The sequence below is a fragment of the Canis aureus genome, chromosome 4 (assembly GCF_053574225.1).
Source record: "Canis aureus isolate CA01 chromosome 4, VMU_Caureus_v.1.0, whole genome shotgun sequence".
NCBI lineage: Eukaryota > Metazoa > Chordata > Mammalia > Carnivora > Canidae > Canis > Canis aureus.
The window spans coordinates 52,604,391-52,613,586 of record NC_135614.1 but is presented as its reverse complement, the minus strand read 5'-3'; the positions used below and the strand labels follow the sequence as shown (position 1 = coordinate 52,613,586).

The 9,196-nt window shown below is 40.2% G+C and overlaps 1 long non-coding RNA gene across 1 annotated transcript; it reads right to left on the bottom strand.

Annotated features, from left to right (window-relative positions):
* Positions 1-7,798: 7,798 nt before the first annotated feature.
* Positions 7,799-8,633, bottom strand: LOC144311891 (uncharacterized). Its single transcript, XR_013377380.1, has 2 exons — positions 8,552-8,633; positions 7,799-8,002 (listed from the first exon to the last, which is right to left on the bottom strand). It is a non-coding gene; the product is annotated as an uncharacterized LOC144311891 (long non-coding RNA).
* Between the last annotated feature and the right edge of the window lie 563 nt (positions 8,634-9,196).

The window sequence follows — 9,196 nt, the reverse complement described above, 5'->3', positions numbered from 1 at the left end:
CCTTATGTAATCTTGTGGGATGCAGCATCAGAAAGTCATAAATCATTCATGGTGCTCTGGGAAAAAAAAAATCACTTGTGCAAAGCAGATGTAACTTGAAATGAGAGAAGTTTTTGCATGAAACCCAAAGACAAACGTAACTCATACACTTTATAGCCCATGCTGCTCACTAATTCCCATAATCACTATGTGGCCTGGTCACTTGTTTCTGGCCTCTTGCTTCTCTTCATTTTAAATAGAGACTAAATTAAAGATATAGCCTGTCATAACTATACTGCATTTTTACAGGAGTCTTAGAAAAGATGCTGTAGTTGTGGCCTTTGTGAGGATGACTGAAGCTGGCAGATTTTATTTCCTGCTTAAAGAACTCAAGCAAGTCCTTTATCTAAAAATCTCTTTTTAGTATGCCAGTCATTGCTGTCCACAATTCCTATAGGTTAATTAAATTCCCTTTGTAAAATATAACATTCTTTCCCAAAACCCACATACAAAAAACCAAGTAGTCCCTAGCAGAGGTAACCTATACAGCTGACTCTCAAACATTAATGCCTTAAATTGGGATAGCTTTATAATTTCTAATGTGACAGCTATCTAGATGTGATGAGGTTACTAATAAACAAGCAAGTTTGGGTTTTTTTTAAAAACTTCTTTCATACTCATTAACTCATTCAAGCTTCACAGAGATAGCAAGGATAAGTATGTGTTCATTCATTGATTTATTCTGATCACAAATTTTATCAACTGCCAAGCACTATGCTAAGGTGCTAAAGATTTATAGACAAGACAATGTTGTTCACCCTCAAGCAACTTGCAGTACATGAGGTGACAGACATGTAAAAATCATTATAGGGAGACAAACCAAAATGAATATGACCCTTAAAAGTGAAATGCTTTGCCCTAACTCAAACAGCTGGAAAGTTCCAGAACAGAAATTTCCTCCTAGGTCTCCTAAGGCTATGTTGAGATCACTTTCAAAGAAATCCTATAGCTTCTTGTAAATGAGCAAGTTTTGATGGGACAAAGTGAGGAAAAGAAAACTTCCAGACTGAGGTTCTTCCTCTTAGAAAAATAATCTGAGTTAATTACTTTAGGAATGAGCAAAACTGAGAAAGATTTCTTAGCAGACCAAAGGAGGAAGCACTCCCATTGGTCAAGGTCACAATTTCTCCCAGTCAGCCCTGAGATGATGTCCAACCTAGCACAGTGTCTGGCATTGAGTTAGTCCTCAAAATAGGTCTATTTACTCTCAATTCAATTGAATTCAAACTAGCCATATGACCACTTGTGGCTATGTCACCAAATGAAAGGCAGTTGGTCCCTCCCAAACACTTGAGATCTCAGTAATGTTGCCTTGAACCCCTAGTTCTACAGCATGAAAAAGCCTTAAAACTTCAAGATCTTTGCTTTTTCCTGGTATTAAGAATCTTACCATTTGGTTCACTGTCACCATTCTACCACCATACCCCAAGGCACAGTGTTTTCCTCATTTTATCTACCATTTGCTAAGCTCTTCAAAATTTACTGAAGATCGGATAGTTCTAGAGAGTATTTATATCATGCACAACCCAGCACAGCTGATTCACCATCTTGCTGGTTCCACAACTCCTTCTTTCTCTATTTCTCATATTTCCTTCTTCCTTTCCAAAGCAACAAATTCTTCCTCTTTGCTCAGACACAGTTATACTGTACACCCAGAGTGTCAGCTTCTATTGTAAGTGGGCCTATCAAGGAGTTTTTTTCCCCACCAAGGTAAATCTCTCTTCAGAAAGAATTCTCAGACCAACTGCTAAGACAACAAAAATGTTCTACCTCTCATTTCACTTAAAACTAAAATCAAAGACGTAGACCACTGTTTTTAATAATCCCTGTGGCCACAGAATAGAAAGTGGCAGAGGGTTCCTATCATAATACTGCTCCTCAGTGTTCTTCTGGCTCAGCCTGAGGATAGCTTTTACCTCAGTCCAATGCCCAGCATACCCATCTGCCTTTGACTCTCTGGCACCATGTGCTTTTCATACTCTGAGTATAGCATAATATTTTCTGGGTCTGTGACAATAACCAACAGAAAAAAATTATTAAACACCTGGTGTATGCAAAACACTATGCTAGGGTTTGGGGGGAATAAAGAATCATGGCCTCTGCACTCAAAGAGACACAAACTTACCATGTAATCTTAAGAAAATGACAACTAAGGTTCAATTTCTCATCCATAAAATGGTGATGTTATACACCTACTTCACAGGGTCACTGCAAAGAGCGAATAAGGCAACACACATAAATCACACATATACATAAGGCAAAACATGTAAAGTGCTTGGTTTGGTGCATGACTAACAAAAATAATAAATGGAGGGCAAATACATAAATCAATACTGATTGCTAAATGAAATAAGAGAGCTTACATAATGCAGGGAAGACTTTAATAAGTTTTATAGAAAAGATACCAAGTGCCAGGGTGATATGTGGGAAGGAAAGTCTCATTTTAGCTGACAGGATTGAGAAAGACTCCTCAGAGTGGATAGAAGTCAAGCTAGGAGTGAAGATTGAGTAGGATTTGGACAAAAGGTCTTGGGGAGTTTCCACAAGGAGTGGATAATCAGTGTTGAAGTGTTGTATATTTCCGTTAGTGTCTTAATCTTGGAGAATGATGATCCTGGCTTCTACCAGTTTAGGTGAAAAGCTTTGTGGCTATATTTAGAAATTATTTGGTTGATAGAACTCTTCAAAGCTTTATGGTTAAAACTTTACTTGACCCCTAAACAGTCTATGCCCCGAGGTGGCATAGAACTATGAGACTGAAAGATTATATAAACTAGTACTCATTAGATGTCTCAACTATTGTAGGTACAATATCCTTGCCCAAAAGTCATCTAGTTATCTGTTTGCACACTTCCAATGACAGGAAGTTCAGTGCCAAAACACTTTTGACCACAGTTAACATATTGAAAAGAACCAGAGGTGGGGAAACCCAGCCGGTATATGGGAGATCATGGCCAGGACAGTTTCCAGACAGTACCAATTTTAAAAAGAACCTTAATTTTATTACTAGCTTGATCTTAAGCAAGCCACTCAATCTTTCTGGGCCTCAGAGTACTTCTTATACTGCTTATAGCTCCAACATCCTAAAACATCTGATCAAAAAGTAATGCAGGTCAAATGTCATACTGCAGAGAAAATCAGCTGAAATCAAACATGCAGAACTGTTTTATAACTTCTCAACTATAAAATAAAGGGATTTTTATTACCACTATGAAATCACTCAATTTCAGTTCAAGAACCACATCAGTCCCACAGATACAGAGATGAATAATCCCACCCTACTCCTCCTGCACTAACCCTGCCTGAGAAACCTTGTATTCAGATATGGACACCACAGTTTAATAGGGATACCAATATGCTGTGATTTAGCAAGAAGCTGGAGCTATTGCTGGGATGGAAACTGTCGTCTAATTGGAAACTTTTCTCAGAGATATATGGGAAAGACTAAAATTCTTTTAAACTGCTGAGGGTAGAACAAGTATCCACAGGTAGAAATACCACGGAAGTGGATTTCAGTGTCATATAAGGAAGAGCACCCCAATGGTTAGAGTCATCCCATCAGATAAGTTAGTGAGTCTCCATTGCCAGAAGTGTTGTAGAAGGATCTGAAGAACTAACAGAATAGCTAATGCAGATGTGACTACATGGGCTAGGAGGTTATCCCAGAAAATATATGTGTATCTTCCCAGTTCTGAGTCCCGTGTTCCTCAATACACAGTAATATTTATCATGATTCATTTATTTTTCTGACAAATATTTAGCGACTGGTCCTGACTTTGGGACCAGCATAGCGGGGTTTAAATCTCAACTCCACCACTTTCTCACTTTCCAATCCCTCACCTATAATATGGGAATAATAAAAGTTCCTGCTTATAGAGTTGCTCTGAAGATGAAAGGAAATGATTTATGTAAAGCACTTTTGAACAGTGTTTGACACACTACACACAGTTGATTAATGTTCGACATTAGTAGCAATGGTAGTATATGTCAGGCATTGAGCTAACATTAGGTCACCAGGGTTAAGAAACACATGAATCCTACCTTTCTTGAGTTTAACGTCAGCCAGGAGGTGGGAGAGTATAAAGGATATTAAACTAAAAGTCACAAAAAGATATAATTATAGCCTTAAACTATGACATTTGCTATGAAGGGGAAAAGAGGATGCTATGATAGAGTGTGACAGAAGAGAAAATGATTCATTTAGATTGGAAGGTGCAAGGAAGAGTTCTTTGAGGAATTGATATTTAAGCTAAGTTGCAATTCAGATGTATCCCAGCACCAGTGGTTTAAAGGGATGCCCTGATGGCTGGCTTTAAGTCAACAGAGAAATGAAGCCAGCTGTTTACAATGGTATGGAGTCACCTGTTGATCTGAGTCTCAATTTGTGCATCAAATCTCACATTAGGCAGTGGAAGTGTAGACAAGTTTTTTTTTACTTTAGCTACTAGTTTTCATTTGATTTTTCTCTGAAATCTACAAATTTATCAATTTATACATATATACATACATGCCTACATCTATTTATGTAGGGGGGATTCAATGATATGTAGTCTCCAACCTCAAGGAACTTGTATCAAGAAGCCTAGTATGTGCACAAGTTCCTATAAGCAAAAATATGTCAACAAGGAGGGGAGAAATTCATGGAAGTTGAAGAATCTAGAAATTCAACATAGATGAGGGGATGAAGGGAAAATTTTTTGAAAAAGTAACATGTTGAAGCATGCTAGACAATTCTAAGCAAAGTGAATTCGAAGGAATCAAATCTTACTCAGCATCTGGTCTCTAAAATCATTCATAAAGCAAGGAAAAAAATCATGACTAGATTATGGTCAACAGGGACCATATTGGGATATATGGCATTCTACCTCTCAAGAAATCCAATACAGCTAATGTTTCCTTTAGTCCTGAAATAAATTTATGTTGCTTCAGCTGAACATCAAATGAATTTATGAGTGTGCTTTGAGGTACCATGAAGTACGAAAAATGGGAATTCTTAAATACTGAACTCACACATAGTGTGAGGTTTATGGAAGAGAAGAGAGGAGCAGTCATTGGCATGCCTCCAGCATCCTCCAGGGAGGACACTCACCACTTAACTGTGTGGAAAGAGGGCAGAGCTGGCAGTAGCTTGACTATTAGCTCGCTTTTACTCTGCTTCTGTTAATCTATCAATAGCTATCTCTTATTATTTTGCCAAATAGTTAAATTTGCATGCATGAAATAGAAATATGATTCTTGTCCAACATAACATAACCTGAAGTCAGCAAAGAATTGGACTTCCAAGAAATAGCTCAGTGAAACAATATACCTGAAAGTTAAGTCTGTTTTGATTTCCTAAGGCTGCCGTAACAAGCCACCACAAATCGAGCGACTTAAAACAACAGAAATCTATTCTCTCACAGTTCTGGAAACCAAAAGTCCAAATCAAGGTGTCAATAGGACCTCACTCCCCCTGGAGGCTGTAGGGGAGATTTCGTTCTTTGACTTTCCCAGTTTCTGGTGGTTCCTACATTCCTTGACTTGTGATGAGACAGCTCCAATCTCTACCCCTGTCTTTGAGTGCCCACCTTCCCTCTATCTTGTGTCTCAAACTTCCTCCTCCCTTCTCTAAAAGGACACCAGTCACTGGATTTAGGGTTTGCTCGAAATCCAACATGATCTCCTCTGGAGATCCTTAATTAACACCTTCAGAACTCATTTCTTTTTTTTTTTTTTTTAATTTTTATTTATTTATGGTAGTCAGAGAGAGAGAGAGAGAGAGGCAGAGACATAGGCAGAGGGAGAAGCAGGCTTCATGCACCTGGAGCCCGACATGGGATTCGATCCTGGGTCTCCAGGATCACGCCCCGGGCCAAAGGCAGGCGCTAAACCGCTGTGCCACCCAGGGATCCCAGAACTCATTTCTAAGTAAGATCACTTACCTAGGTACTTGGGGTTAAAACTTGGACATACCTTTTGGGGGTCACAATTCAACCCACTAGGTTCACAATTCACCCCCAGGTTCAAGAAAGAATAATAAAGGTGGGTTGAAGCTCTATTTTGATGGGCTTTGAATGTTAATTTCAAATATCTTTGAGGGATTGGTTTTTTGCAGAGCTACGATACTGACAATCTTTACTTCCACAGCTACTTAAACATCTCGTACCATAGGGCCCCCCCCTTGCCCCAATGCCACTATTTGATACCCCAAAGCCCTCCCCACTCTACTTTGGTTATTCATCACATCTCTGCAGTACAAGCCCTGACACACTTCCATCATCTGCTTTTCCATGTCCTAATCAAAATTCCCATCATCTGGTCCAAGTCCCTGCTCCGCTATGTCAGGCACACTTGGACCCAAGCTCGAGCTTGTAAATAAACCCTTGTGTGTTTGAAAAAAAAAAATTCCCATCATCTATACGAGTGATGGTTAATCAATTAAAATGATCTTTATTAAGGCATTAGCTCATCAACATTGCTAAACCTCTATACATAGTCCTTAAAGTGTGATCATATTAATACTAGCTTCCCTCTGTGGAGATAGAGCTGTTGCTGGAGACACCACCAATGCTGATGGGCCCCTTCTTCTTGCCCTGAGATCTCCCACCATTGGCCAAACCCAAGTAGAAGCCAACAACACAGGAGCCTGGGTACAGCAGCTTGCAGAGACACAAAACAGAGGAAGTAGGGGAAAGCATGGATCTAAGCACACATCAGCCCAGGACCAGCTCATATTATTATCCCCACTAAACAGAGTAGGACATGGTGTTCAGCAAAGATTATTAATTTCCCATGGTCACACAGCTGGTAACTCTTAATGTGGACTTTGAATCCAGGTCTACCCAAATCCAAAGGCTGACTTCTGCTACGCTCATTCTCACTACCATCAATGACATTTCAGTTGCTTTGTCCAATTGCCTTGGACAGGAGATAGCATGGGGGGCTGTTTCATGGCTATCACACCAGTAAGAGGACCTTCTCTGGGTTTGAGTTTTGGATTTTGTGAAGGACACAGACCTCCATTCAAGGAAGAACTCACCATGCCCACTGCTGTAGGTGCTACCAGCTCAGCTGTTGAGAGCCACTTTAAGACAGTACCCTTCCCTGGCCATCAAATCTGCCTCTCTGCCCTTGCAAAAGGACCCTTCTCTCCAACACCTCCACATTTTTTCCCTTTAAAATGAAAGAAACTCCCTATTTTGTTGAGTATCCAATCAAATAGCAATGAGCTATAGGGGCTCTGCAGGATTGGGGCTGGCCTCCCCCGCATTAGTTTTCTTCCCTGTCAACAAATTCTTGCCCTTAACCTTCCTAAGTGTCAGTACAGCACCTATTATTCATGGCTTCATTGACATTTCTTCTCAATCCCTGAAGCTGGTGGTGACTCATCCTCCCTTGTCATCGAGAGAGCATCATTGGGCTCTATACAGTACAGTGCATGAAGTTCATGTTAGCTTTTCTCTGATGCCTTTCAACAAAGGCACTCCAAAAACTTTTTAATTTGATGACCTAAAGGCATATATGAAGATTTCCGATTTTATAGCCTGTGGACTTAAATCAAACAACCTACTTGGGTCACACAGGGACCAGGACCCAACTTACCCTTGAAGAGCAGAGTCACTAGGTCCATGGAAAGTTAGTTTAGCAAAGATCTAAAATGTCCATTGCCTTCCAGGTCTTCCCTGGAGGGATGTGTTTGTACTTACCCACCCACCAAAATGCTCTTAGCATGGAAGGAGAATGATCCTCCAGTGCCAGACTCATTCTGCAGACAGTGTCCTTGGATTTTCCATGGGATATTTTTATTTTGCTGAAACGAACAGTGTGCTTATTGGAACTAAATGGCTTGCTCCAGACAGAATATGTGTCTCCACAGCATTCACCAAGTCCTAAGGGATGGCAATCTTCTAGGAGGTGGGCATCCAACTTCTTGGCCCTTTGGCTGTTTGGTGGAATAGATTCTCCTCACCTCCATTTTTAGAACCTGAACAACAGTGATGTTTGAATAAGAAAAGTCTGGTAATGGGATTTGGTGGAGAAAGTGACAGGAACTTTTCTGTAAAAATCACCCCCAGACCGTATGTGAAGAAAAGGTTTGACCCACAGGGTAAAGGTTTGTCGTCTTATAGATGTTACACCTTAATGGCAGGCCACAGTCATCACCTTTGTCCTCCCTTCCCCCATCCTCCATTTTCCATCCCTGTACCACCCAAGCCCACAGCCATAGCCCCACTCAACATAAAATCTGAAAGAAGTCATTGACAGGCCACACTTGAGATCAAGCCCAGGAAGAGATGGTATTTGGGGATTTAATACCATGGCACAAATGTGTGACTTCTGGACTATACTTAATACTCAGATGTGTTGGTTTGGCCCATTACAGTATCTTTACAATTTAACTGCACATATAAAATTGAGAGATTCCACATAAAAATGTAGTTTTCCAATTTCTCTTGAATAATGAAAACATCTAGCTATACCATGTTAGCATTCCTGTATGACCAGTACCAGCCCCTTTACAAGAAGCACTCACCAATTTGCTTCTCTTATACCAAGCCAAATTCACTTTTCTGTATTCCGGTGCTGGTCCCTGCAGACAGTCAGGCTGGAGTCCCTTAAGTTAAGGCAGAGAAGGGAGAGGAAAGAGAAAGTCAAATGAAGAGAGGTTTCCCCGATGTACTAGTTGGAATGCTTTCTGATACATGTAACAATATCTGACAAAATTTGTTTAAACAATAAAGGCTTTTGATACTTTAACAGAAAATCTACAACTTGGCAGTTAGATCCAGGGTTAGATCAGGAGTTCAACAATTTCAAGGCTCTGTGTTCTTGGCTTTTTCCTCACAGTGGCAAGATAGCTGCCACAGCTTCAAGCACCACATCTTCACCCAATGACATACAAAAGAAAGAAAAGAGAGACCACAGTTTCTCCTCACATGTCTCTCTCTTATCAAAGAGCAAAATCTAAAAAAAAACAAAAAAAAAAAAAAAAGAGCAAAATCTTTTTAGATGATTCCAGGAGACTTTGCCTCAGGTCCCATTAACCAGAGCTAAACCACATGACCACACCTAAACCAATCATTAGCAAATAGGACTAGAAATGTTAGATTTGAGTGAGACCAAACATGGCTCATGCCTGGGTCTAGCGGAGGGGTCCACCTTAGCACATTGTTGCCCA